Source organism: Mytilus trossulus, chromosome 14 (genome assembly GCF_036588685.1).
Source record: "Mytilus trossulus isolate FHL-02 chromosome 14, PNRI_Mtr1.1.1.hap1, whole genome shotgun sequence".
Taxonomy (NCBI): domain Eukaryota; kingdom Metazoa; phylum Mollusca; class Bivalvia; order Mytilida; family Mytilidae; genus Mytilus; species Mytilus trossulus.
The window spans coordinates 21,856,909-21,871,123 of record NC_086386.1 but is presented as its reverse complement, the minus strand read 5'-3'; positions in this window follow the sequence as shown (position 1 = coordinate 21,871,123).

Here is a 14,215-nt window from a genome sequence, read left to right as displayed (position 1 = left end):
ATGTCACGTAGGCGAAATTATGAGTCACATTCTTGTAGGTGTTCTGCTCTTCCATAATAAATGTACCTAGTTTTATTCTATCTTTGCAATTTGTAGCTGAACTGTAAACGATATGGCTTATAAAATATATGATAAGCAAAACAATTTCTACAATAAGCCGACGATATATATTAGTTTCCAACGATGGCATCAAAAACTACATTTTTAAGCAAAAGGACATTGTTTTGAAATAAACAGTGAAAAATGATTCTTAGTTTATACTTTGATGATAACGTTGCAATTATTAACCCTAATATCCTAAACAATTTGCTTTTGGACAGGAGTTTGATTGAGGTTACATAAATCATTAGAAACCAAAGTAATAATAAAAAGTCTATAGCAGTATACAGATGTTAAAAGGTCTTTAATTGATTAAGAGAAAACAAGTTCGGGTTACACATTAAAACCAAGGAGACACAACATCTACAATAGGCAAACAACGGAACAATAAAATCACTCAACTGCAAACACAAATAAACACCAACATACATAGAAACGGACTATTTGATAACAACTGACTTCGTACAGGACATTGACAAACAATGGTCGGTTGAACCTGGTTTAAGGATAGTCGAAACTCCCGCTCATACATATTATAAGTTAATGTTAAAAACATAGACAGAAATAATATACACACGACACAAGAACACTTTAGTCTTTGAACAGAGAAATTTATAAATAAATACTATAATAGTAAATGACAACATGAAAACTGCAGAATAACAACGGACATCTTCAAAAAATTAGCGACAGCACAGAACACCACAAACTGCATGTCACATGAATGGCTCTACGACGCCAAATAGTGACGTAAGATTTTAAAAATTAACAATTTTTCACACAATACAAGTCAAACTAAACATCATAATCATGCTGGACCTTATTAAAATACTAAAATAGGTAATGGCGTGTTTTATTCGAAAAGAGATAAATCTATATACAACCAAACAGTCTCGCTCAGAAACAACAATATAGGTATTTAAATAACGGACATTTTCCTTTTTTAATTTCACAAAACACATTATTTGTAAATTTATATATAATTATCTTGGTTTCAGAAACCGACCAAGTCGATTAGAAATTGGATATACAGATACAGATTTGAAATTGCGTAAGAAAATAGCAAACAATTAGAACAAGTAATAATTGCCTACTTAGGTTTTTATTTTTAAACATTAAATTATTTTGTAAAAGTTACTTTGGACTTAAGACTACTATTTTCAACTGGATTTTGAAGAAACGATGGCATTACATACTCTTTAGACAAAGCATATGAGTAAAATTGAAAAAAAATACCATATAGCACAACAAGACAATGATTAAACGTATAAATACAGTGTCACACTAAAAATGAAATAAACCAGAAAGATTAATACAATATTAGGTAACTATGGTATGAAGGTCTCAGGAAAATAATTCAATATTAATTTGTTTTAAACATTTTTGTTCTTTTTTAGACAAATTGCATGGTCTGTTGTATGTATCATCTCACTATTTCTGTATTGTTGTCGATATTTCACCACTTACGGACCCATAATACTAAAACACTAGAAAATATCTGATGTACCCAACAATCAAGGCCCTTACAACTTACCAACGAACAGCGTCGTTTTATTGGTCAGATTTTCGGATTTGGCCATACTTTAAGGAGTTTTTTTTAAAGTATAAACGCCACGTAGAATTATACAAACAAATGACCTCGAGCTTATTGAAATGATATATAATGTCAAAATGCACATAAAAGCACAGTAATATTGATTACGTTAATGTCATTATATCATGACAAGACTATCACCAATTAGAACCAGTAACATACTGGATCTTTTAATATATATTAGTAGGTTCGATAAGGCCCTAAAATGACTCCTTATCTAGCCTCAATTCAAGTTTTTCTTTTTACCAATATTACATCGGATCATAGCTAATATAGTGACTAGATACCAAATGAGTCTTTTTGTTGACAATTCATGTTCCTGTATTTTATTCATGACGTCACAAATAGTACTCGTTTTGATTTTCAATGACGGATCAACGAAAATCACTAAATTATCATTGTTAATGGACAGGAAACATAAAGCGCATACATCAACAAAAAAGAACTTTGAAAATGATGTTTTTAATATACTTGAATATTTATTTTGTCGATGTCTGCGCTTTATGTTTCATGGTCCTAAATTTTGGCTGAAATATGGCTAATTTTGTCAAATTTTGTTAATATTCCTTTGTTTGACCTTATTGCAATTCGGGATGTAAAAATGAGCGCTACATATTTCTTTTACAGAAATAGTTCTATATAATATCCTCACATGGCCCTTATCGAACTTACTCCTTTATGTGTTACTTCAAGTTTTTCTATTTTTCCGAATACTTTTATAACAGATACAATTTGTAAATTTAGTTTTATTTTAAATACCAGATCCTTTTGTACGTTTTTTTACGTGAATTCGGTAACAAACTGGAAGATGAACAATACATCTGAAAATTTAAAGGCAAAAATAAATAATAGGAGACACAAGTCTATCAGTATTCAATTAAACCCAAGTACAGTTTCAAAGGCCTACTTCGATTCGCCAAACTCGGGTTAACTCTAGTTGAAATGTCAGTGTTAATGCGCATGTGCGCAACCGTTCCGAATCGAAGTCAAAACTCTTCCATCGAGTTGACTATTATAATCTATAATGGAGGTGAAAATTTTGTTTTTTTGCTGAGCATTAAAATAAAAATATATAACACAGTGTTTCACAAAGAAGAGTTCTGATCCTGTTTGCTTTTGAAAAATAGTTTGTTTGTGAGTTAAAAAAATTGAAAACAAATCGATCAAAGAAAAACAATTAATTTCTATTTTATTTCTAACCACCACCGACAGCTGATAATAATCACGTCAAAGATACCAGGAATAAAATTTAATATTTACGCCAGACTCGCGTTTCGTCTACAAAATATTCATCAGTGACGCTCGAATCATTTTTTTGTTATAAAAGGTCAAATAAAGTACGAAGTTGAAGAGATTTGAGGACCAAATCTACACATGAACAATATTGGCTGTTTCCGAAATACAGGCAATAATAAATTCCCCTTGCCAGCTTTTTTCTTCGGCTGTATTTTGTCAAATACCAGTTTATTTGTATCACTTTTATTTGTTGCAACTACTTGACGCCATCTTGAAACTCGACAAAACCTGCCCCGACCCAGGGTTGATGCCGAGTTAACTCGGGTAGGTTCAAAAGGTCAAACTCGGGGGGTTCGGTTGTCAGTCGAGTAAACTCGACAGACTCTACTAACCCGAGTTGGACGAATCGAAGTAGGCCAAAGAGACTTAGTGGAAGAACGAAATACTTCATAAAATAAGTCCAACTAACATTTTTAACCCCGCCACATTATTTATGTATGTGCCTGACCCAAGTCAGGAGCCTGTAATTCAGTGATTGTCGTTTGTTCATGTGTTACATATTTGTTTTTCGTTCTTTTTTAAAAATTTAAATAAGGCAGTTAGTTTTCTCGTTTGAATTGTTTTACATTGTCATATCTGGGCCTTTTATAGCTGACTATGCGGTATGGGCTTTGCTAATTTTTGAAGGCCGTATGGTTACCTTTACTTGTTAATGTCTGTGTCATTCTGGTCTCTTGTGGACAGTTGTCTCATTGGCAATCATACCCCATCTTCTTTTTTATATATGGCATGTTAGTATAATATAGTACCCAGTAGTCTAAATAATAACAATTAACATTGTAATATCAGGTTCGCACCACGGAAATGAGAATCCCGCTGCTCTTATTGCATATTCAAAACAACAGGATATATTCCGTTTGTTTTTACATACGTTGGCTGTTTATTAAAGTCATTAACTTAAATAAAATTAACTTTCTTATCATTGTTTTCATGCCCCACCTACGATAGAAGAGGGGCATCATGTTTTCTGATCTGTGCGTCCGTTTGTTCGCTCGTTCGTTCGTTCGTCCGTCTGTCTGTTTATCCGTCTGTCCCGCTCCAGGTTTAAGTTTTTGGTCAAGGTAGTTTTGGATGAAGCCAACTTAGACTTTTGATCCCAATTTCAAGGTCATCTGAACATAGAAAACGAGAGTGGGAGGTTAGGTTAAAGGTTAAAGGTTATATGCAATGTAGTTTTTGATGAAGTTGAAGTCCAATCAACTTGAAACTTAGTACACATGTTCCCTATGGTATGATCTTTCTAATTTAAATGCCAAATAAGATTTTTTTTACTAAATTTCACTGAACATGGAACATGGAAAACATAGTGCGAGTGGGATATCCGTGTACTTTGGACACATTCTTGTATTTTTCTAATTTTCTTTACTTTTATAATTATAATCAAAATATAAATACTGCGTATGCTGCTACTACTTATAATATTGTCCTAACAGTAGTTACACTCACTAATGGTTATATATTACAAGTAAGTATGTCTTAAAAACGGAACTCTGTTCTTAAATAGATGGGGGATATACAAAAAGAAGATCTTGTATGATTGGCAATAAGACAACTCACAACAAGAGACAAAATAACACAGTAATTACAAATTATAGGTCACGGTAGTGACTTTAACAACGAAAAAAACCAATACCACATAGTCAGCTATAAAAGGCCCGCAAAATGACAAATGTAAAACAATTCAAACAAGAAAACTAACGGCCTAGTTAATGTACATAAAAATTAACAAAATCAAATATATAACACATAAAAATGATAACCACTGAATTGAATGTGACAGGCACATGCATACATAATGTGGATGGGTTGAACATGTTTGCAGGATCCCAAACCTCCCCTTTCCTCGGACAGTGAATTTATTTTTTGTGAAGCAAGCTAAATGTTATCATATCAAAAACGCATAGTATCAATACTGATGATAATAAGAGTATACAAGATAAAGAAGATATATAGTACATGAACTACAATTAATAATTAGATTAACATAAAACATGTGTTGTCCTATTGATACACTCAATGTTTTAAACCTAAACTGTATAGTAAATTGCGCACACACAAATCACTCTTTTCCAACTTCATACATCAATAATAGGATGCTATAATATCATATACAATATTAGATAGCATCTTGAAAAATATGCAACCGAATCTTTATAGTTTGATATAGGTTAGTTGCAGAATTTTCCGTGATGAGTATACTTTCGCCAATACATACATATAAAACGACTGAATCAATCATGAACCTAATTTTATTATTTTCATAATGCAATTCCAGCATATCTTATGTCCAAAACAACCTGTATGACTCTATTATGTTGTTGAACAAAACAAATGTGACTATTTCCAATGAAATCTCGTTTGAAAGTGTCCAAAAAAAAACCGAGACTTTTAACTTCTTAAATCCTACGTTATGATTACAAGAGCTATAATATATAGCAACTTAGAAGACATATGCATTCAGAAATTGCGGCTCCTGATAAAAAAAAAAGCTAATGAAAAGGCTGCCAACTATTTCTGACAATATTTGTCGCAAAACAAATATATTCCATTTTTTTACAAAAAAATGCAAGGTGTTTTAAGGAAATTGTAATGTTTCTAAAAAAGAAGCATTTTGTGCAAACAGGGCGGTGGAATCGTCTCCAAACATAACTGAATAATTTATATATGTATTGATATTTTAACAACTGTTATCAATATCCATCAATATATATTCATCCTAAAAACCTTACTGAATGCCTAACGAATATCGACGACTGTGACATATGATTTTTTCTGTTGAGGAATGTGTGTAATAAAGTCAAGCAAAACAAATATATGTTCAACAGTAAAGCGACCACAACACAATAAATATTCGCCATCGATAAGTATTCCTTCGTTAGCATCACCACTTTGAAATCGTAAAGTTAACACTCAGTTAAATAATAGATTGTCAAATAATTACTAGTATTAAGATCTGTTACGTCACAATTTAATGGAAGGGCGATAACCAAACCTTAGGTCAGCATATCAGAGAGAAACTGCCATTAACAAACAAAATATTCAAAAGATTTTAAAAAATAAATTGAACAGCATTCGATGACAGCATGTGTTCCATGATTTTATTATCGAACAGGTCTATTGTAAACCATATAATGTCAAAATGATATATTTTCAACCATATCAAATACATCCTCACATAAATCTGAAGGGTCACATAGCAGTTGTTCCAAATGACACAACAACAAATCTTTATCAACTGTATATTTAGTTTTTTTTTTACTTTCAAAGCATTGTCATATGTAACAAAAGTTTTCTACCTAACAACAGCTTTGATATCGTCGGCGGTAGGTAAAATACTTGCAAGCTGCAAGCCTGGTTCATATTGTAAATTAGAAAATTGGTTATTCTTGGATATTTGTTTTTGATCCCAACTTTTTTTGTTGTTACAGGACAACATTGTTGTTTAATCACAGGGAATAGACAAAATTCACAAAACAACGGTACGTGGTTAAAAGTCTGTTTTAAAACGTTGAATACACAACGATATCATGCATTTGTATGTATTTAGGTTGCTCTGATTTCAAATAGCCGTTCTTATATGAACGGTATCTAGTTCACTATATAATTTTTTTAAGGAACTGGGTTTCACATCTGCATTTTTTTATATTCAAATTAATCAGTCAATTTAAACTTAAAATAAATTCTCCATATTTTTTCTCCCTCTTAGTTATTCTTCAGCTCATTCATGATGGTATTATATATTATTTTATTTACTAACTTCGGTTTAAACGTCCTTAATGAAGGTCACAAAGACCCCTTCTTACATATGCTTTTTAAAAAGTGTAACATTAATTTTTTCCTATTTGATTGATACCGCTGTTGAGAAAAATATACATTGTATAGTTTCCGAATGCCAAATCAGGTCAACACATGTGTAGCAATTTCTGTTAAACCTTGCGGAGGACCTGAGAACATTCCTAGTGTTTGGTGGACTTCGTGCTGCTTAATCTTTATTTTTCTATGTTGTGTTTTGTGTACTCTTAATTGTCGGTGTGTCTCTCTCTTCTGTAGCCATGGTTTTATCAGTTTATTTTTTATCTATGAGTTTGAATGTCACTCTGATATCTTTCGCTCCTCTTTCGTTAGTCCTTCGATACTGAAATGGTTGAGACCAAGCTATCAATCTGTAGTTATTGTGGAAAAGATAAGAACATATTGTGAAACTTAGGATCAAACACCCTCAATCAAAATTGATCTTAGGTGAATTTGGTGAATATTTTATGATCCCTTCTGATAATTTGACTCCTCTTACCCTAGTGTATTTTGTCACCCATAGCTTTCACTTTTTATATTTGTACATTCCTACAACTGGTCAATAGAATCTTTTAGAGTGTTTTAGTCATTTCACATTACAAATTGGTATGTTTTTCGTGCGGAGATGGTCAATAGGGACGATACAACTAATAAAACAAAATAGTTGGAAGATTCTGAAAAGATGCATTATAGTTTCACCTGAGATATGAGTTATTTTTATATGGTCTCACTTATGTGCACAGAGAGTCGTACTCTTCATACTGAGACGATCTGTATACTGTGAATTTAAAAAGGCAAACGAATAACACTGTCGAATTATCCTTCTGAAGAACGAGAAAATGCATACTGAGAATATTTCTATAACACATTAGTACATACATCAATTCATCTTATGTTTATAACGTATAGTGATTCAACCTGATGTTTCATTCGAATATATTCATTTTTTTATTTTGTCTAAATGTACATTTTTCAGGATTTGATTTCTGCAAACCTGACTCAATTAATTTATAGCTGATGATAAGGTATGTATTCATTTTCCAATTGTTGAAGGTCATATTGCAAATTATAGCACATCTCCGTATTTAATATTATATGATGGTCTGCTAATCTTGCATCATTTTTGCGCATAAAAGAAACATCATGTATTTTTTTTTATAAATTCTCCAAAGCTTCATATCAGCACAAATAACTTTTATAATAATTGATTATTTTATGGCCCTGAAATAAATGATCAATTGTAGAAAAGGGATACTGACGGCGTTAGTACTATTTCTATGTAGCAGCATTCTAAAACAAAAAAAGGTTTATCGTGGCTATATCATTTGAATTAGTTTGTTTTGTTTTTAAATTTCACTTGTTACTTCATATATTTACGAGTAGAGGACACAATCCAAAATTTTCCCTATGATATAACATATAGGGCCATTATCAAAATATATACTTTCGATATGTAACTATATTCACACTAGCATAGTGTTATGTCAGTATATTGTCTTTCTTACAATTGTACATTTTACAAACTGTTTAGACATCTTTTTTCAAAGTAAATTTTATATGATGTAGACTTAAATTATATTCAAATTCCAGCAGAATGTAATTATAGATTTTCGTTGATCATCTCAACGAGTTTGCTTTTCTCGCTTGAGCCGGTACTGCGAAAGCAAGACAAGCAATCGAGTTGAGATGCCGCCTTAGTTTCTAGCGATAATTTTTCATCTCAAGCGAGTACCATGATATGAATAATTATGACAAAAAAAGATCTAAGGAAAAATGCACAAAATAGCGATAAAATTATTTACAGGTTAGAGAAACACATATAGGGGAAGTTGGTCCTATTTTGAATTGTTCAGTTAATCCATTAGAATTGTAATATTACTATATTTAAAGCTAATTGAAAGCTAAGCAGCGGAATGCTGTTGAGGAAACACTGATCGACTTTAATTCCCCATGTATTCGGTTGGGATTGCAATTGTTTTGTGCACTTGTCAACTATATGTAGAACGCTAAATACCTGTCTTACTAATAAAACAAAACCAACACGCTGTTCTCTTTAAAAAACAGTATTCACTTTAATATTAGGTAATCATGCTGCTGTTATTATTAAAGAAGCGAGTAATGTTTGCAACTGGATATTTACCAAATCAATCAATCTATAACGTACTAGTTTAAGTAAAACAAAACTGGGTTAAATTTCAGGTGATCCGGAATGGTAAGAATATCCTGATTCTCATTTGACACCCGTGGTGACGGTTATGTCATTTCGCATCCGGTGATTGAAAGGTTTAGGCTATATTGCCATTTTATAACATTTTTGCGATGGGATTTTAATGTTTTACAGTTTAACCATGTTATAAATTTACTGAAATATAAGTGTATTTCCCAATTGGCCATCTGTTAAGTTAAATAGTATTTTTTTTTTAATTTCCAAATATACCTTGTGCAGCAACAAAATCTGTTAATAAAATAAGATAAATATTTTTGGTCAAACGTGAGAAACTTTCCACATTTGTGAAGTTATACAAATTTATAGGACACAAAATAAGATAGTTTTAAAAATGAATAATACATGTAGTATGTACACACAAAAGAAGAATATTTTCTTTCAAATATTGAATACATTACAAAAACACGGACAATTTAAAAATCATTGGTGTTTTTTTCATGCAGATCTGGGATTTTTCAGTTAATCTTTGAATGGAAATCTACATGAACAATTTTTAACAATGTATTTATGAAAAGCTACACTGGTTACTGAATATAAGATTGTTTACGCACATCCCATAGGTCACTCCTTCCTTTTTTGCACACACACTAATGTTGTTTTTCGTCGCTTATTGTGTAATTTGGTTTGAAGAAATTTTCACTCAAACATCACAGTTACTTTATTTCTATATTTAGGAATAAATGACATTATGTGAGTGTCCCAATTGAAACGAAAAGTGGCAATTCCCACCCCAATAACTTCCTTAATTCACATTACAGTTGTTAGAGCTATGGAGGACAGTTTAGTGTTACTAATCGGGCTTTTTTCTTTCTGTAGTTTTGTTTATCCAGCATCGGGTAAGTGAACATAAAAATCAACCTTGTTTGCGAACATTAAACGGTCCAAGTTCATTTAATTAAAAATTACAGGTTTGCAAACTAATTACAATAAATAATTCAATAAACACCTTTATTGTTATAGCGATGAAATGCTATTTTACTTTATTCTTACATCTCTTGGTTTAGTCTTGTGTCAACAAATTCATTGCAACTCATTCCATGCATATCTAGGAATTAAAGAAGTAAAACAGAAAAGTTGACTGAATAATACCAAAAATATGACTTTTTGTACGATGTAATTTTAAAGGGGCACTACCTGCCAAATTCATATAAACTGATTTGACTCAAATACTCATATTTCATTTATAACAATATAAATCATTTTTCTAAACTATCGAAAGTATAAAATAAACCAATGACAGGACAAGGTCTCAATAAGATGTAGCTTCGTGTCATGTGAATTTTAGATTCGCGCTGGGTTTTTTTTAAATTTTATATGTTGTGTCATGTATATTATTGTTTGTCTGTTTGTCGATTTCATATTTAGCCATGGCGTTGTCAGTTTATTTTCAATTTATGAGTTTGACTGTCATTTTGGTATCTTTCGTCCTTCTTTCATTTTCAATGTTGACATTCTTTTCCTTTAAATACCCATACACGGACAATGCATGCGTTATTCTATCTCTTTCTACGGGGTTAAATTGGAGTTCGTATGAATACGAATTTAATGAGGTCAAGTTATTCACTTGCAAGTGAATAATTCAGTATCAATGTTTATTAACTTAATTTGACAAAATTGAACCATTTTAGTTGTAAAAGTAAATTATTATTTCATTATTTCACTCTCATTAATGATTGAACAAAAACAATCATACTTTTGATTTTTTATATATAACGTAGCTAGTGCCCCTTTAAGGATATTTTTTTTAGAATGTATATGCAATAGCAATATTTAAAATTATCTAAACACGTATTCTATTTTTAAGACAAGCCCTATATAACGGAGTATATACACGATATTACAACTCGTTCAGGATGCACGTGTCTGTAGTGGATGTTGGATTGCAATGAACATAGTTCATATATCACTAGCAAATTATTAGTTTAATAAATTACTTCAAAACCTTTGTTTGATTCTTGCATAGATATAAGTATTTAGTTTTAAAATTTTGCTGTAAAAGATGCACTTGTTTAAGGATATTACATCCTTACCGACAAAAAAGCTGTCATTATGTGTTTCTGTTGTCTAAATAGCATTTGTATTCAACCGTGTTTTGATTAGTTGACATGTTTAAGCGGGAGAATATTGTATTATCAATATCAAATCGATATTTTTAGTAGGCTAATGTTGAACTGTCCAAGCAAGGGGCTGAATGCTTCCCATATTACAGAAGGGTTTGGGTGTTAGCTTCATATTTAAATCGTTGTTCGATCGCATAAACTTCAATATTGCAAACGATTTTTAATGCATTTATTTTGTTCCTAATATGTATGCTAAACGTACACATTTTGTACTGACGAGGTCAGACGTCATTATGCAGTGATAGGCTCGTGCATTGACCTCGGATACAAATTAAGATAATGTAGGTTTTCCTGGTCGACTTTTACCATTTATAAAATGTGATGTTTTTTTTCACGTACAGCTTTTTTTGCTGAGTTTTGTGTATCAATGATAAATGAAAATTTTAAATTGATTACTAATAACATGTTCATTGTATAATAAGTGACGATAAAGCCCCAAACAATATCGTTTGTGTGTGTAAATATTACATAAACTACTTGATAAATGAATTAGGTATTGACAATTCACTTTGAAACTCAACATATACACTCACGACCAAAGAGGAAATCCTTGATAATCATAGGTCTGTTCTATGTTTCTTTTGAATTTCAACCAAAGGTGATGAACTGGATCTTCCATCACTGTATTGGATACCTATACTACATTAGTTTCCTTACTAACAACGGTATATTGATGGGTTTTCCAAGTGCTCCTAAAAACCTCTTTTTTAAATTATTACATCTATGTTATCAGCAATCAAAGGTAGGCTCCAAAGTTATTGCCCTTTTCTAGAGACGGCGTGAATCAGATGTGGATACTTAAATATTTCAAAGATCTTTTAGAGTACATACAATCTAAGACTCTCGCGATAGTATTAAAACATTTGACCTTTCTACACTTGACACAAGTATTCCCCATTCCAAACTAAAAGACAAATTGAAAGATTTGGTATTACTTTGTTTCATTAAAAAGAATGGCGATCGTAGATACAAGTATCTTGTCTTGGGGAGAGATAAATCCTACTTTGTAAAGCATCACTCTGATTCAAACCAAAAATTCTCCGACATTGACATTATCAGGATGCTTGATTTTTTGATTGACAAAGAAAGATAAGAAGTTAGCAATATCCGTTTAACTTTACGTACCGCTAGATGATGTTCTCTCACTAAATAATACAAAATTTGGTGACTATTTTGAACGAATATATCCCATCGAACTGGGAATAAAGGTTACTACAGATACAGATAAGTCTGCCTCATATCTTGACTTACATTTAGAAATTGACAATGAGGGTTGGTTGAAAACAAAACTTTACGACAAAAGAGATGATTTTAGTTTCCCAATTGTGAACTTTCAATTTCTATGTAGCAACATTCCAGCAGCGCCTGCATACGAAGTATATATCTTTCAAATTGATACGATATTCCACAGCTTGAATTTCCTAAAATGTTTTCCTTGATAGAGAATTGCCACCAACAACGAAGCTATCAAACCAAGAGTTTCAAATGGTGAAGTAAAAAATTATCCCTTCGTAAATTTTTAAGGACGCCATCACGAGTTGGTTGACCATTATAGAATAACCGTTTCACAGATGATATCGGATATGTTCCTTATGTCGTAACTACAATACCCTTTCCTTTTCACGAATGTGACCTACCGAATTAGACTATTGTCGGATTTGTAATTACATAAGCAACACGACGGGTACCACATTTAGAGCAGGATCTGCTTACCCTTCTTGAGCACCTGAGATCACCCCCAGTTTTGATGGGGTTCGTGATGCTTAGTCTTTATTTTTCTATGTTGTATCTTCTGTACTATTATTAGTCTGTTTGTCTTTTTATTTTTATCCATGGCGTTGTCAGTTTATTTTCTATATATGAATAAGACTCTCCCTCTGGTATCTTTCGTCCCTCTTTTACGTACTATATAGGATTGAATATGGGGTTTTCAAGTACGACGGACTGTAGTTTAATATATATTAAGAGAAAAAACATTCAGTCAATCGAAGGACTTACGAGTGTGTTACAAAAAGGCAAACGGCTATGACAGGGAAACAATATATAAATACCATATATGTGAGAGGGTGATTGAGTAGAATATTCTCCAAAATATATATCTAGTTAATCCCCTGTATGATCGAAAGCTTTCATACTTAATTCATAAGCGAGTTTTTGTTTTGTTGAAATTTTATGAATAATAGTAGATCGGGTGTCTTCTGTCATCTTGCATTGTTAAACGACAGAACAGGTACAGTATGTCAGGTGTTTTCCGACATCGTTAACAGTGATTAGAAACAAATTGGTCTAGCTTCTAAAGGAAATGTGCAATATAAGGTAGAAAGAGGAATGTCATTCATTTGTAAATCGTTTTATCTTAATGAAGGAAACAGTATGTTTATTTTTTTAAAGTGATTTACAATTACAAAATCAATTTTGTTTGATTAATAATTTTAACATTTTTACATTTGAGGTGATAAAAGTCATATAAAATAATGGAACATTTTAGAAATTTACCTATTTAATTTTGTAACAAGAAAACAAGCCCTCCACATTTGATTTTTATTTTCAGGAAGCCTATATATATTTATACGAGCTGTCTTTTAATATTTTAGCTAAAATATTATCGTTTAGTTTTTCATCATATCATACAATCAATATAAAATTTTTGCACAACTTTTCATTAAGTTTTGGAAAATCCATTAGTTGTAACAAATTACTTCTTCAATCTCCGCGCACATGCACACAAACCGGCTTGATGCGATGAATAAAACAATTAATCATTTTGGAATAAGGGTAATTTGCATTTCAAACTTATTACCTCAACTAATTATATCAAACAGTGGGCAGTTTATAATTAATATGTGTTACGCTGAATACATGTTACTCAGAGAGCAAAAACATGTGAAACCAATTTCGAAATAAATTTTAAAATGAAAGGTAATGATGATCTGAACAGCTAGAGAAAACCTGAACAATAAATTTGAAATTCGCGGTTAGTTTTTTTGTAGATTTTCGAACATATCCACTATCATGGTGAAAATAGTACTGTTATGACAATTCGCTTACAATAATATTTGGAATGATCGGGTACTGTCGGAACGTTAT